At 39.9% G+C, this 15,701-nt stretch overlaps 1 non-coding gene across 1 annotated transcript; it reads left to right on the top strand.

The window, feature by feature from the left end:
- Window positions 1-14,691: 14,691 nt before the first annotated feature.
- Window positions 14,692-14,799, top strand: LOC148566930 (small nucleolar RNA R71). The gene has a single exon (XR_015881533.1). It is a non-coding gene; the product is annotated as a small nucleolar RNA R71 (small nucleolar RNA).
- The last annotated feature ends 902 nt before the right edge of the window (window positions 14,800-15,701 follow it).

The following is a 15,701-nucleotide window of genomic DNA, read 5'->3' as shown; positions in this document are numbered from 1 at the left end:
AACAAGACCACTTCTATGAAGTTGTGGCCAAGAAGAAGGTGATCCCTGAGGTCCCTTTCAAGCTCAAAAGGAGTGAGTATTCGGAGATCCGACACGAGATTAGAAGAAGAGGATGGGAAGTTCTCTCCAATCCTATTCAACAAGTCGAAATCTTAATGGTTCAAGAGTTCTATGCAAACACATGGATCACTAGGAACCATGATCAAAGTATGAACCCGAATCCAAAGAATTGGCTTACAATGGTTCAGGGGAAATACTTAGATTTCAATCCAGAAAATGTAAGGTTGGCGTTCAACTTGCCAATGATGCAAGAAAACGCATGCCCCTACACTAGAAGAGTCAACTTTGATCAAAGGTTGGACCAAGTCCTCATGGACATATGTGTGGAAGGAGCTTAATGGAAAAGTGACTCAAGAGGCAAACCGGTTCAATTGAGAAGATCGGACCTTAAGCCTGTAGCTAGAGGATGGTTGGAGTTCATCCAACGCTCTATCATTCCTACTAGCAACCGATCCGAAGTAACTGTGGATCGGGCCATCATGATCCATAGTATCATGATTGGGGAGGAAGTGGAAGTTCATGAGATTATACCTCAAGAACTCTACAAGGTGGCTGACAAGTCCTCCACTTTGGCAAGTTAGCCTTTCCTCACCTCATTTGTCACCTCTACAATTTGGCTGGGATTGTCATAGAGGGAGACATCCTCATTGAAGAGGACAAGCCCATCACTAAAAAGAGGATGGAGCAAACAAGAGAGCCCACTCATGGACCTCAACAAGAGAATGAGGAAATTCCTCATCATGAAATCCCTGAGATGCCTCAAGGGATGCACTTTCCTCCACAAAACTATTGGGAGAAAATTAACACCTCCCTAGAAGAATTAAGTTCCAACATGGGACAACTAAGGGTGGAGCACCAAGAGCACTCCATCATTCTCCATGAGATTAGAGAAGATCAAAGAGCTATGAGGGAGGAGCAACAAAGGTAAGGAAGTGACATAGAGGAGCTCAAGAGCACCATTGGTTCTTCAAGAGGAAGAAGACGCCACCCTCACTAAGGTGGACCCGTTCCTTAATCTCCTTGTCTATTTATTTTTTTTTCTGTTTTCGTTCTCTATGCTTTATGTTTATTTATGTTTGTGTCTTTATTACATGATCATTAGTGTCTAGTGTCTATGCCTTAAAGCTATGAATGTCTTATGAATCCATCACCTTTCTTAAATAAAAAATGTTCTAAATGCAAAAGAACAAGAAGTACATGAATTTCAAATTCATCCTTGAGATTAGTTTAATTATTTTGATGTGGTGACAATACTTTCTGCTTTCTGAATGAATGCTTGAACAGTGCATATTTTTGATAGTGAAGTTTATGAATGTTAAAATAGTTGGCTCTTGAAAGAATAATGAAAAAGGAGAAATGTTATTGATAATCTGAAAAATCATAAAATTGATTCTTGAAGCAAGAAAAAGTAGTGAAAAACAAGGCTTGCAAAAAAAAAAAAAGAAAATGGCGAAAATAAAAGAAAAAAAAGAAAGAAAAAGAAAAAGCAACTAGAAAAAGCCAATAGCTCTTTAAACCAAAAGGCAAGGGTAAAAAGGATCCAAGGCTTTGAGCATTAATGGATAGGAGGGCCCAAAGGAATAAAATCCTGGCCTAAGCGGCTAAACCAAGCTGTCCCTAACCATGTACTTGTGGCGTGAAGGTGTCAAGTGAAAAGCTTGAGACTGAGCGGTTAAAGTCCTGATCCAAAGCAAAAAGAGTGTGCTTAAGAACCCTGGACACCTCTAATTGGGGACTCTAGCAAAGCTGAGTCACAATCTGAAAAGGTTCACCCAGTTATGTGTCTGTGGCATTTATGTATCCGGTGGAAATACTGGAAAACAAAGTGCTTAGGGCCACGGCCAAGACTCATAAAGTAGCAGTGTTCAAGAATCAACACTATCTAAATTCTGAGTTCCTATACATGCCAATCATTCTGAACTTCAAAGGATAAAGTGAGATGCCAAAACTGTTCAGAGGCAAAAAGCTACTAGTCCTGCTCATCCAATTGAAGCTAAATTTTATTGATATTTTGGAATTTATAGTATATTCTCTTCTTTTTATCCTATTTCATTTTCAGTTGCTTGGGGACAAGAAACAATTTAAGTTTGGTGTTGTGATGGGCGGATAATTTATACGCTTTTTGGTATTGTTTTTAGGTAATTTTTAGTAGGATCTAGCTACTTTTTAGTATATTTTTATTAATTTTCAAGCAAAATTCACATTTCTGGACTTTACTATGAGTTTGTGTATTTTTCTGTGATTTCGGGTATTTTCTAGCTGAAATTGAGGGACCTGAGCAAAAATCTTATTCAGAGGCTAAAAAAAGACTGCAAATGCTGTTGGATTCTGACCTCCCTGCACTCTAAATAGATTTTTTGGAGCTACAGAAACCTAATTGGAGCGCTCTCAATTGCATTGGAAAGTAGACATCCTGGGCTTTCCAGAAATATATAATAGTTTATACTTTACCCGAGTTTTGATAACAAACTGGCGTTTGAACGCCCACTTTCTACCCTTTTCTGGCGTTAAACGCCAGAACTGGCATAAAAGCTGGAGTTAAACACCCAGCATTTTCTGTGTTTTCTGCACGTGACGCATGTCATGCGTACGCGTTAGTCACACGTACGAGTCGATGGTCTTCTTCGGGTGTCACGCGTACGCGTCAAGTATGCACACGCATTGCCGTGCAAATCTCCAAATCACGCGCAGGCATCAGGTACGTGCACGCGTCGCTCCTCGCTGGTTATCTTCTTTAATTCTTGTGCTCCTTCCATTTATGCAAGCTTCCTCTCCATTCTCTAAGCCATTCCTGCCCTATATAGTCTGAAAATACTTAACGCACGGAACACGGCATCGAATGGTATAAAGGGGGATTAAAAATACACAATTTAAAGGCTTAGGAGGCAAGTTTTCAACCATAGAACCAAATTGGGAAGGAATTGTAAAATCATGCAAATTGTATGGATAAGTGTGCAAAGACTTGATAAAAACCACTCGATTGAGCATAAGATAAACCATAAAATAGTGGTTTATTAATCTCCCCACACTTAATCATTAGCATGTCCTCATGCTAAGCTCAAGGAGATAGAAAGAATGAATGGGGAAAGTAAGACTCATGCAATGCAACCTATACATGTGAATGCAACTATATGATGAAATGTCTATACCTACTTGGTTAAGGAAATGAACAAGTTCTCCAAGACAAATAAAATTCAGATTCCACTAACTCAAATCACACAATAAAAGGTAAGTAAACTTGTGAGAAGATAGCTCATGAGAGCTGGGAACATAGAGTCAAGCATTGAACCTTCACTGGAAGTGTATATGCACTCTAATCACTCAAGTATATAGGGTAATCCACTCTAGTCTCCTCTATTCATGCGTTCTAAAATTTGTTCTTTATCTAACCAATCAACAAATATTTAGTGCACACATGCAAACATCATGAGGTCTTTTTCAAGGTTGTAATGGGGATTAGGTAAGGGGGGATACATGTATGGCCAAGTGAGCTAAGAATTGAATCCTTGATTAACCTAAGTTCTCACCTAACGCACACACATTCCCTATGCTTCTAAAACCATGCCTAACTACCCACAGTCTCACTTTTGTGTTTTTCACCTACTCATGTATTTAAATGTTCTTCTCTTTTATCTCTCATGCATTGATCTTTTTTATTGAACTTAACATTGGGGTGCTTTCATTCCCCTAAATTTGGATTTTTTTTTTGAAAGCATTATAACATCAATGCAATTGGTTTTCATAATTTCATATGAGTAGCTTTCAAATTCTTAATATTTATCAATCAAGCAATACACATTCTTATTAACTATAGTTCCTATAGTTTCCCACACTTAATTTGACACATAATCCCTATCTTAAGCTAGCCAAAGATTCAATTGGGGTAGTTCATTGTTTTTCCGTTTAAGGCTAGTGATGTGGTAACATAAAGAACAAAAGGGAATAGAGAAGGCTCAAAGTGGCGAACAAAGGTAATTAGAATGGTGGGCCATTTGGGATAGAGAGCTAATAACAAATGATGGCCTCAATCATACGTATGCATGAATACATTAAACAATGGACATATAGAATGGAACAAACCATAGATTACAATCATAGAGGAGATAAAACACATAAGAATAAAAATAATGGTTAAATCATGTAACCATACAATTAGGCTCAAAATCTCACTGGGTTGTGTGTTCTAGCTCTAAACTATGTTCCAAATTACAATCTTCAAACAAGTTTAACATAGAATTTTAATTTGAATTAGTGAAATTTTCAAAAATAGGGTCTTGAAAAGAAACTTATTATTTTTCAACCAAGTAGAATATACATGCAAACACTAATTACTATGCAATCTATCCTATCTAACAAAAGAAAAAAAATAACCTATTGGTGTTAAGAGAAAGCAATTACCTCCGAAAGTCAGATACTGACCAACCTCCCCACACTTAAAGCTTGGCACCATCCTCGGTGACATCAGTCAGGAACAAAGGGGGACTGGTAACAGCATCTCCACAGTCGGGGTTGTCATGGCCCCGGTGCTGGTAGGTGAAGTGGAGTCTGAAGTGTCTGGTTCTTCTTCAGGTGGGTGGTTGCAAACAATCAGCTCCTTAAGGTATGTAAATCGGCGCTTGTTACGGTGCTCCATTCGCTTTGCCTGCCGGTCTAGCCGGTCCAACCTCTGAAGTATCTGAAGGAGCACGTGATTTGTTGAAGGTGCTTGTGATGTGGAAGGAGAAGGAATATCTCCGGTGGGATCTGCAGTCCGGCTGGTAGTGGCTGCAGGGAGTCTGATGTACTTTCTATTGGGGACATACTGATCATTCCGCAGAATCATGGCCTTGGTTTCCCCAGCTCTGTAGGAGACTCTGGCTGTCGAGACTAGATTTGAAACCAAGGCGAGAAAGGGTAGGTTGCCCGCAATCTGTACATGTCCCATGGCTTGCCGGAGGTTTCTCAGTAAGTTGAGAGGTTGGTCTGTAAGGATACACCAGATGAGAACAGCCATATCCGCAGTGAAGGAGGACTCGTGAGTGCGCAGAAAGACATAGTGAGACATGATTTGTGCCCACACTTGAGCCTTCAAGGTAAGTGCTGAAGCCGATATACCCTTAGGTCAGGATCGATGGTATCCATAGATCCATCTGCTGCCAGGTTGTGCTATAACACTGAGGACGTCGTCCCAGTCAAACTGGTATGTCTTGCGCTTGAAAAAGGCTTCTTGGTATGTGTCCAATCCTTCTGGAGCAGGGGGGAGATCTAAAGCTCGCTGAATGGCCCCTTCAGATAGAGGGACTTACTTCTGACGGACATAGACAGACTGCAAGGTTGGCATGTGAAAATTGGAGTAGAATTCAACTATCCAAGAGAGGTTAACCTGTCGTGGCTGCCTCCGTAAGAATCCCCATTGTCTGCGCTCAATGCGGGCCTCTACAAGATCAACAATGTGGGTAGGGGGATGAGTAGGTGCTCATTGTTGTAGTTCCACTCAGCCAGGATGGGGAACATCTGCTCATAGTAGCGGTTAGTGAACCGCGCAGTGTCCCTTGCTAGAAAGGCTTTCTTGGTTTCATAGACCTTGATGATCCTCTTGACCCACTTTGTTGATGGCTTGACTGATGTCGAGGATGGTTCTGCAGTTGGTGCTCTTTTTGTTCCTCTCCCCGCCAGTGGCTTGTTAGAAGCTTTCTCTCTACCCTTCCTGGTGGCCATCCTGAAAAGGGAGAAAAGAGAGGGACATGAAACCAAATAGCTAGAACCGGGAGGAGGAAAATACAAGTAATAATTAATGCCAAGGTAAAAAAGAATTTCGTAAACACATGATCGCGAATCCATGTAATTAGGAAATCAATGGAAATGTAGCGTGATATATTAAGGCAATTAGATGCAAGATATTTTTTAGCATGCCAGCAAAGGCACGAGTAGTGGTGCGCAGAAATTGTGATTACACTTTGATTATGTAAAATTCATCGCTCTTTCTTTCCCTGGTAATGGCACCAAAAACATGATGCCAATATCATGGTTCACAACTTCGCACAACTAACCAGCAAGTGCACTGGGTCGTCCAAGTAATACCTTACGTGAGTAAGGGTCGAATCCCACGGAGATTGTCGGTATGAAGCAAGCTATGGTCACCTTGTAAATCTCAGTCAGGCGGATATCAAATGGTTATGGAGTTTTCGAAAATAATATAATAAAATAGGGATAGAAATACTTATGTAATTCATTGGTGAGAATTTCAAATAAGCGAATGGAGATGCTTTCGTTCCTCTGAACCTCTGCTTTCCTGCTGTCTTCATCCAGTCAGTCTTACTCCTTTCCATGGCTGGCTTTATGTGATACATCACCATTGTCAATGGCTACTTTCGGTCATCTCTCGGGAAAATGATCCAATGCCCTGTCACGGCACGGCTAATCGTCTGGAGGCATCACCCTTGTCAATGGCTTCATCTTATCCTCTCAGTGAAAATGGTCAACGCACCTTGTCACGGCACTGCTATTCATCTGTCGGTTCTCGATCATGCTGGAATAGGATTTACTATCCTTTTGCGTCTGTCACTAACGCCCCGTAATCGCAAGTTTGGAGCTCGTCACAGTCATTCATTCATTGAATCCTACTCGGAATACCACAGACAAGGTTTAGACCTTCCGGATTCTCTTGAATGCCGCCATCATTCTAGCTTACACCACGAAGATTCTGGTTAGGAGATCTAAGAGATACTCATTCAGTCTAAGGTAGAACGGAAGTGGTTGTCAGGCACGCGTTCATAGGGAATGATGATGATTGTCACGTTCATCACATTCAGATTGAAGTACGAATGAATATCTTAGAAGCGAAACAAGATGAATTGAATAGAAAACAGTAGTACTTTGCATTAATCTTTGAGGAACAGTAGAGCTCCACACCTTAATCTATGGAGTGTAGAAACTCTACCGTTAAAAATACATAAGTGAAAGTCCAGGCATGGCCGAGAGGCCAGCCCTCAAACGTGATCTAAGATAGCATACAACTGATCAAAGATGTCTAATACAATAGTGAAAGGTCCTATTTATAATAAACTAGTCACTAGGGTTTACAGAAATAAGTAATTGATGCATAAATCCACTTCTGGGGCCCACTTGGTGTGTACTTGGGCTGAGCTTTAACTTTCCACGTGCAGAGGCCATTTGTGGAGTTGAACGCCAGGTTTGGATCCATTTATGGCGTTCAACTCTGGTTTTTGATTCATTTCTGGCGCTGGACGCCAGATTTGGGTAGAAAGCTGGCGTTGAACGCCAGTTTACATCATCTATTATTGGCCAAAGTATGGACTATTATATATTTCTGGAAAGCCCTGGATGTCTACTTTCCAACAAAATTGGAAGCGCGCCATTTTGAGTTCTGTAGCTCCAGAAAATCCACTTTGAGTGCAGGGAGGTTAGAATCCAACAGCATCAGCAGTCCTTCTTCAACCTCTGAATCTGATTTTTGCTCAGGTCCCTCAATTTCAGCCAGAAAATACCTGAAATCATAGAAAAATACACAAACTCATAGTAAAGTCCAGAAATGTGAATTTAACATAAAATCTATTAAAAACATCCCTAAAAGTAACTAGATTCTACTAAAAACATACTAAAAACAATGCCAAAAAGCGTATAAATTATCCGCTCATCACAACACCAAACTTAAATTGTTGCTTGTCCCCAAGAAACTGAAAATCAAATAGGATAAAAAGAAGAGAATATACTATAAATTTCAAACTATCAATGAAACTTAGCTCCAATCAGATGAGTGGGACTAGTAGCTTTTTGCCTCTTGAATAGTTTTGGCATCTTGCTTTATCCATTGAAGTTCAGAATGATTGGCATCTATAGGAACTTAGAATTTAGATAGTGTTATTGATTCTCCTAGTTCAGTATGTTGATTCTTGAACACAGCTACTTTATGAGTCTTGGCCGTGGCCCTAAGTACTCTGTTTTCCAGTATTACCACCGGATACATACATGCCACAGGCACATAATTGGGTGAACCTTTTCAGATTGTAACTCAGCTTTGCTAAAGTCCCCAATTAGAGGTGTCCAGGGTTTTTAAGCACACTCTTTTCTTTTGCTTTGGACCTCGACTTTAACCACTCAGTCTCAAGTTTTCACTTGACACCTTCACGCCACAAGCACATGGTTAGGGACAGCTTGGTTTAGCCGCTTAGGCCAGGATTTTATTCCTTTAGGCCCTCCTATCCACTGATGCTCAAAGCCTTGGATCCTTTTTATTATCGTTGCCTTTTGGTTTTAAGGGCTATTGACTTTTTCTGCTTGCTTTTTCTTTTTCTTTTTTTCTTTTTTTTTGCAAGCTTTTGTATTCACTGCTTTTTCTTGCTTCAAGAATCAATTTTATGATTTTTCAGATTATCAATAACATTTCTCCTTTTCAAGATTCTTTCAAGAGCCAACATATTTAACATTCATAAACATCAACTTCAAAAGACATATGCACTGTTCAAGCATTCATTCAAAAAATAAAAAGTATTGTCACCACATCAAAATAATTAAACTAGTTTCAAGGATGAATTCGAAACTCATGTACTTCTTGTTCTTTTGTAGTTAAAACATTTTTCATTTAAGAGAGGTGATGGATTCATAGGACATTCATAAATTTAAGGCATAGACACTTAAATACTAATGATCATGTAATGAAGACACAAACATAGATAAACATTTAACATAAAAAAACGAAAAACAGAAAATTTAAGAACAAGGAATGAGTCCACCTTAGTGATGGTGGCGTTTTCTTCTTGAAGAACCAATGATGTCCTTGAGCTCTTCTATGTCTCTTCCTTGTATTTGTTGCTCCTCCCTCATTGCTCTTTGATCTTCTCTAATTTCATGGAGGATGATGGAGTGCTCTTGGTACTCCATCCTTAGTTGTCCCATGTTGGAACTTAATTCTCCTAGAGAGGTGTTGATTTGCTCCCAAAAATTCTATGGAGGAAAGTGCATCCCTTGAGGCATCTCAGGGATTTCTTGGTGATGAGCTTCTTCATGCGTCTCTTGAGATCCATGAATAGGCTCTCTTGTTTGCTCCATCCTTTTCTTAGTGATGGGCTTGTCCTCATCAATGAGGATATCTCCCTCTATGTCAATCCCAGCCGAATTGCATAGATGGCAAATAAGGTGAGGAAAGGCTAGCCTTGCCAAAGTGGAGGACTTGTCAGCCACCTTGTAGAGTTCTTGAGGTATAATCTCATGAACTTCCACTTCCTCCCCAATCATGATACTATGGATCATGATGGCCCGGTCTATAGTAACTTCAGACCGGTTGCTAGTGGAAATGATTGAGCGTTGAATGAACTCCAACCATCCTCTAGCTACAGGCTTAAGGTTCAGTCTTCTTAATTGAACCGGCTTGCCTCTTGAGTCAATCTTCCATTGAGCTCCTTCCACACATATGTCCATGAGGACTTGGTCCAACCTTTGATTAAAGTTGACTTTTCTTGTGTAGGGGCGTGCATTTTCTTCCATCATTGGTAAGTTGAACGCCAGCCTTACATTCTCCGGACTAAAATCTAAGTACTTCCCCCGAACCATGGTGAGCTAATGCTTTGGATTCGGGTTCATACTTTGATCATGGTTCCTAGTGATCCATGCGTTTGCATAGAACTCTTGAACCATTAGGATTCTGACTTGTTGAATGGGGTTGGTTAGAACTTCCCAACCTCTTCTTTGGATTTCATGTCGGATCTCTGGATACTTATTTTTCTTGAGTTTGAAAGGGACCTCGGGGATCACCTTCTTCTTGGCCACAACATCATAGAAGTGGTCTTGATGGGATTTGGAGATGAATCTTTCCATCTCCCATGACTCGGAGGTGGAAGCTTTTGTCTTTCCTTTTCCTTTTTTAGAGGTTTCTCCGGTCTTAGGTGCCATCAATGGTAATGGAAAAATAAAAAGCTATACTTTTACCACACCAAACTTAGAATATTGCTCGCCCTCAAGCAAGAGAAGAAAGAAAAGAAGAAGAAGAAGAGAAAATATGGAGGAGAGTGAGGGGGAGGTGTAGTCGGCCAAGGTATAGAAGATAGGGCTGTGTTGTGTGAAAATGAAGGAGGATTGAGGGGTTTATATAGTGAGGGGAGAGGGAGTAGGTTCGGCCATGTTGGGTGGGTTTGGGTGGGAAAGTGATTTTGAATTTTGAAGGTAGGTGGGGTTTATGGGGAAGGGTGGATTGATGTGAGTGGTGAAGGGGTAATAGGGAAGAGAGATTGAGGTGATTGGTGAAAGGTTTTGGGGAAGAGTGTTTATTGGAAAGAGAAGATGAATGTTGAGAAGAGGGGAGAATATGAGTGGAGGTATGTGGGTATCCTGTGGGGTCCACAAATCCTGAGATGATCCTGTGGGTCCACAGATCCTGAGGTGTCAAGAATTTACATCCCTGCACCAATTAGGCATGTAAAACGCCTTTGCATGCAATTCTGGCGTTTAAACGCCAGAGTAATGCTTGTTCTGGGCGTTCAACGCCCATGTGCAGCATGTTTCTGGCGTTGAACGCCAGCTCTATGCTTGTTTCTGGCGTTCAGCGCCAGCTCTTCTCAGGGTGTTTTCCTGGCATTTGAACGCCGGGATGTTGCTTATTTCTGTCGTTCAACGCCAGATCCATGCTCTGTTCTGGCATTGAACACCAGCCAGATGCTCCTTACTGCAGTTTAAACGCCAGTAAGTCCTTCCTCCAAGGTGTGATTTTCCTTCTGCTGTTTTTGATTCTGTTTTTAATTTTTGTATTTATTTTGTGACTCCACATGATCATGAACCTAATAAAACATGAAGGAACAATAAAATTAAAAATAAAATTAGATAAATAAAAATTGGGTTGCCTCCCAACAAGCACTTCTTTAATGTCAATAGCTTGATAGTGGGTTCTCATGGAGCCACACAGGTGATCAGGTCAATTTTGTAGACTCCCAACACCAAACTTAGAGTTTGGATGTGGGGATTCAACACCAAACTTAGAGTTTTGCTGAGGCCTCCCAACACTAAACTTAGAGTTTGACTGTGGGGGCTTTGGTTGACTCTGCAGTGAGAGAAGCTTTTCATGTTTCCTCTCCATGGTTACAGAAGGAGAACCTTGAGTCTTGAACACAAGGTAGTCTTTATTCAGTTGAAGGACCAACTCTCCTCTGTCCACATCAATCACAGCTTTTGCTGTGGCTAGGAAGGGTCTTCCAAGGATGATGGATTCATCCTCATCCTTCCCAGTGTCTAGGATTATGAAGTCAACAGGGATGTTGGTGCACGAAATTGTGATGTCCAGGCTCCAAAAACTTGGTGCTCTGATCTTAATTCATAATTTGTTCACAACTTCGATACAACTAACCAGCAAGTGCACTGGGTCGTCTAAGTAATAAAACCTTATGTGAGTAAGGGTCGATCCCACGGAGATTGTTGGTATGAAGCAAGCTATGGTCATCTTGTACATCTCAGTCAGGCGGATATCAAATGGTTATGGAGTTTTTGAAAATTTAATAATAAATAAACAGAAAATAAAGATAGAGATACTTATGTAATTCATTGGTGAGAATTTTAGATAAGCGTATAGAGATGCTTTCGTTCCTCTGAACCTCTGCTTTCCCGCTGTCTTCATCCAATCGTCCTTACTCCTTTCCATGGCAAGCTGTATATAGGGCATCACCGTTGTCAATGGCTACATCCCATCCTTATTGTGAAAATGGTCCAAATGCTCTGTCACGGCACGGCTAATCATCTTGAGGTTCTCGATCATACTGGAATAGGATTTACTATCCTTTTGCATCTGTCACTACGCCCAACACTCGCGAGTTTGAAGATCGTCACAGCCATCCCTTCCCGGATCCTACTCGGAATACCACAGACAAGGTTTAGACTTTCCGGATCTCAAGAATGGCCATCCATGGATTCTAACTTATACCACGAAGATCCTAATATCTCGGACTCGGTCCCTTGTATTAGTAATCTAAGAGATATTCATTCTGCCTTGTTTGCTTGTAGAACAGAAGTGTTTGTCAGGCACGCATTCATAAGTGAGAATGATGATGAGCGTCACATAATCATCACATTCATCATGTTCTTGGGTGCGAATAGATATCTTAGAAGCGGAATAAGTTGAATTGAATAGAAAAATAGTAGTACTTTGCATTAAATCATGAGGAACAGCAGAGCTCCACACCTTATCTATGGAGTGCAGAAACTCTACCGTTGAAAATACATAAGTGATAAAGGTTCAGGCATGGCCGAATGGCCAGCCCCCAAACGTGATCACAGGATCAAAAATACAATCCAGGATGAAAATACAATAGTAAAAAGTCCTATTTATACTAAACTAGTTACTAGGGTTTACAGAAATAAGTAATTGATGCAGAAATCCACTTCCGGGGCCCACTTGGTGTGTGCTTGGGCTGATCTTGAAGTCTACACGTGCAGAGGCTTCTTCTGAAGTTGAACACCAAGTTGTAACATGTTTTTGGCGTTCAACTCTGGTTCGTGACGTGTTTCTGGCGTTTAACTCCAGACTTCAGCGTAGAACTGGCGTTCAATGCCCTTTCGCATCCTTTAAACTCGGCCAAAGTATGGACTATTATATATTGCTGGAAAGCCCTGGATGTGTACGTTCCAACGCAATTAAAAGCGCGCTATTTTGAGTTCTATAGCTCCAGAAAATTCACTTTAAGTGCAGGGAGGTCAGAATCCAACAGCATCAGCAGTCCTTCTTCAACCTCTGAATCTGATTTTTGCTCAAGTCCCTCAATTTCAACCAGAAAATACCTGAAATCATAGAAAAACATACAAACTCATAGTAAAGTCCAGAAATGTGAATTTAACATAAAAAATAATAAAAACATCCCTAAAAGTAACTAGATCCTACTAAAAACAATGCCAAAAAGCGTATAAATTATCCGCTCATCACAACACCAAACTTAAATTGTTGCTTGTCCCCAAGCAACTGAAAATCAAATGGGATAAAAAGAAGAGAATATACTATAAATTCCAAACTATCAATGAAACATAGCTCCAATCAGATGAGTGGGACTTGTAGCTTTTTGCCTCTTGAATAGTTTTAGCATCTCACTTTATCCATTGAAGTTCAGAATGATTGGCATCTATAGGAACTCAGAGTTCAGATAGTGTTATTGATTCTCCTAGTTCAGTATGTTGATTCTTGAACACATCTACTTTATGAGTCTTGGCCGTGGCCCTAAGCACTTTGTTTTCCAGTATTACCACCGGATACATAAATGCCACAGACACATAACTGGGTGAACCTTTTCAGATTGTGAGTCAGCTTTGCTAAAGTCCCCAATTAGAGATGTCCAGAGTTCTTAAGCACACTCTTCTTTTTGCTTTGGACCTTGACTTTAACCGCTCAGTCTCAAGTTTTCACTTGACACCTTCACGCCACAAGCACATGGTTAGGGACAGCTTGGTTTAGCCGCTTAGGCCAGGATTTTATTCCTTTTGGCCCTCCTATCCACTGATGCTCAAAGCCTTCGATCCTTTTTATTACCCTTGCCTTTTGGTTTTAAGGGCTATTGGCTTTTTGCTCTTGCCTTTTGGTTTTAAGAGCTTTGCCTTTTTCTACTTGCTTTTTCTCTCTTTTTTTTTTGCTATTATTTTTTTTCTGCAAGCTTTGTTCTTTGCTGCTTTTTCTTGCTTCAAGAATCATTTTTATGATTTTTCAGATTATCAAATAACATGTCTCCTTGTCATCATTCTTTCAAGAGCCAACATATTTAACATTCTTAAACAACAACTTCAAAAGACATATGCACTATTCAAGCATTCATTCAGAAAACAAAAAGTATTGTCACCACATCAATATAATTAAACTAAGTTCAAGGATAAATTCGAAACTCATGTACTTCTTGTTCTTTTGAATTAAAACATTTTTCATTTAAGAGAGGTGATGGATTCATAGGACATTTATAACTTTAAGACATAGTTACTAAATACTAATGATCATGTAATAAGACACAAACATAGATAAGCACTTAACATAAAGAAATAAAAAACAGAAAATTTTAGAACAAGGAATGATGGAAAAGGCTTGCTATTGCTGAGCCTGTTTCTTAAATTAGAGGTATTTTGTTCAGAATTCTCTGTCTGTTGCTGAGAAGATGATGGAAAAGGCTTGCTATTGCTGAGCCTGTTTCTTCCACCATTATTAAAGCCTTGTTGAAGCTTTTGTTGATCCTTCCATGAGAAATTTGGATGATTTCTCCATGATGAATTATAGGTGTTTCCATAAGGTTCACCCATGTAATTTACCTCTGCTATTGCAGGGTTATCAGGATCATAAGCTTCTTCTTCAGAAGATGCCTCTTTAGTACTGTTGGATGCATTTTGCCATCCATTCAGACTTTGGGAAATCATGTTGACTTGCTGAGTCAACACTTTGTTTTGAGCCAATATGGCATTCAGAGCATCAATTTCAAGAACTCCCTTCCTCTAAGGCGTCCCATTATTCACGGAATTTCTCTCAAAAGTATACATGAATTTATTATTTGCAACCATGTCAATAAGTTCTTGAGCTTCTGCAGGCATTTTCTTTAGGTGAATGGATCCACCTGCAGAATGGTCCAGTGACATCTTGGAGAACTCAGACAGACCATAATAGAATATATCCAGAATGGTCCATTCTGAAAGCATGTCAGGAGGACACCTTTTGGTCATCTCCTTGTATCTTTCCCAAGCTTCATAGAGGGATTCATCATCTTTTTTCTTGAAGGTCTGAACATCCACTCTAAGCTTGCTCAGCTTTTGAGGAGGAAAGAACTTAGCCAAGAAGGCTGTGACCAGCTTATCCAAGGAGTTCAGGCTATCCTTAGGTTGTGAGTCCAACCATGTTCTAGCTCTGTCTCTTACAGCAAAAGGGAAAAACATGAGCCTGTAGACTTCAGGATCTACTTCATTAGTCTTAACAGTCTCACAGATCTGCAGGAACTCAGTTAAAAACTGATAGGGATCTTCTTATGGAAGTCCATGGAATTTGCAGTTCTGTTGCATTAGAGCAACTAATTGAGGTTTCAGCTCAAAATTGTTTGCTCCAATGGTAAGGATTAAGATGCTTCTTCCATCAAACTTGGAAGTAGGTGTAGTATAATCACCAAGTATCCTCCTTGCATTATTATTATTTTCGGCTGCCATCTCCCCTTCCTTTTCGAAAATTTCTGTAAGGTTGTCTCTGGATTGTTGTATTTTAGCTTCTCTCAGTTTTTTCTTCAGAGTCCTTTCAGATTCAGGGTCTGCTTCAACAAGAATATTTTTGTCCTTGCTCCTGCTCATATGAAAAAGAAGGGAATAGAAAATAATAATAGGGATCCTTTTTACCACAGTATAGAGGTTCCCTTGTGTGAGTAGAAGAAAAGAAGAAAAAGAATGAAGAAGAGAAGAATTCGAACTCAGAGGAGAAGAAGGGGTTCGAATTTTGGGTGAGGAGAAGTGTTAGTAGATGAATAAATAAATAGAAGGAGATGAGAGAGAGGGAATTTTAAAAATTAATTAAAATAAAAAATAAAATTTAAAGTAAAATTTCGAAAATTAAATTTGAAATTAAATTAAAATTAAAACAATTAGTTAATTAAAAAAGAAATTTGAAAAAGAGGGAGGGGATTTTCGAAAATTAGAGAGAGAGTTAGTTAGGTTGTTTTGAA

Source organism: Arachis ipaensis, chromosome B4 (assembly GCF_059453495.1).
Source record: "Arachis ipaensis isolate K30076 ecotype BB chromosome B4, ASM5945349v1, whole genome shotgun sequence".
In the NCBI taxonomy this organism is placed as follows: domain Eukaryota; kingdom Viridiplantae; phylum Streptophyta; class Magnoliopsida; order Fabales; family Fabaceae; genus Arachis; species Arachis ipaensis.
The sequence above is the reverse complement of the archived record's forward strand: the minus strand, read 5'-3'. Positions and strand labels throughout refer to the sequence as shown.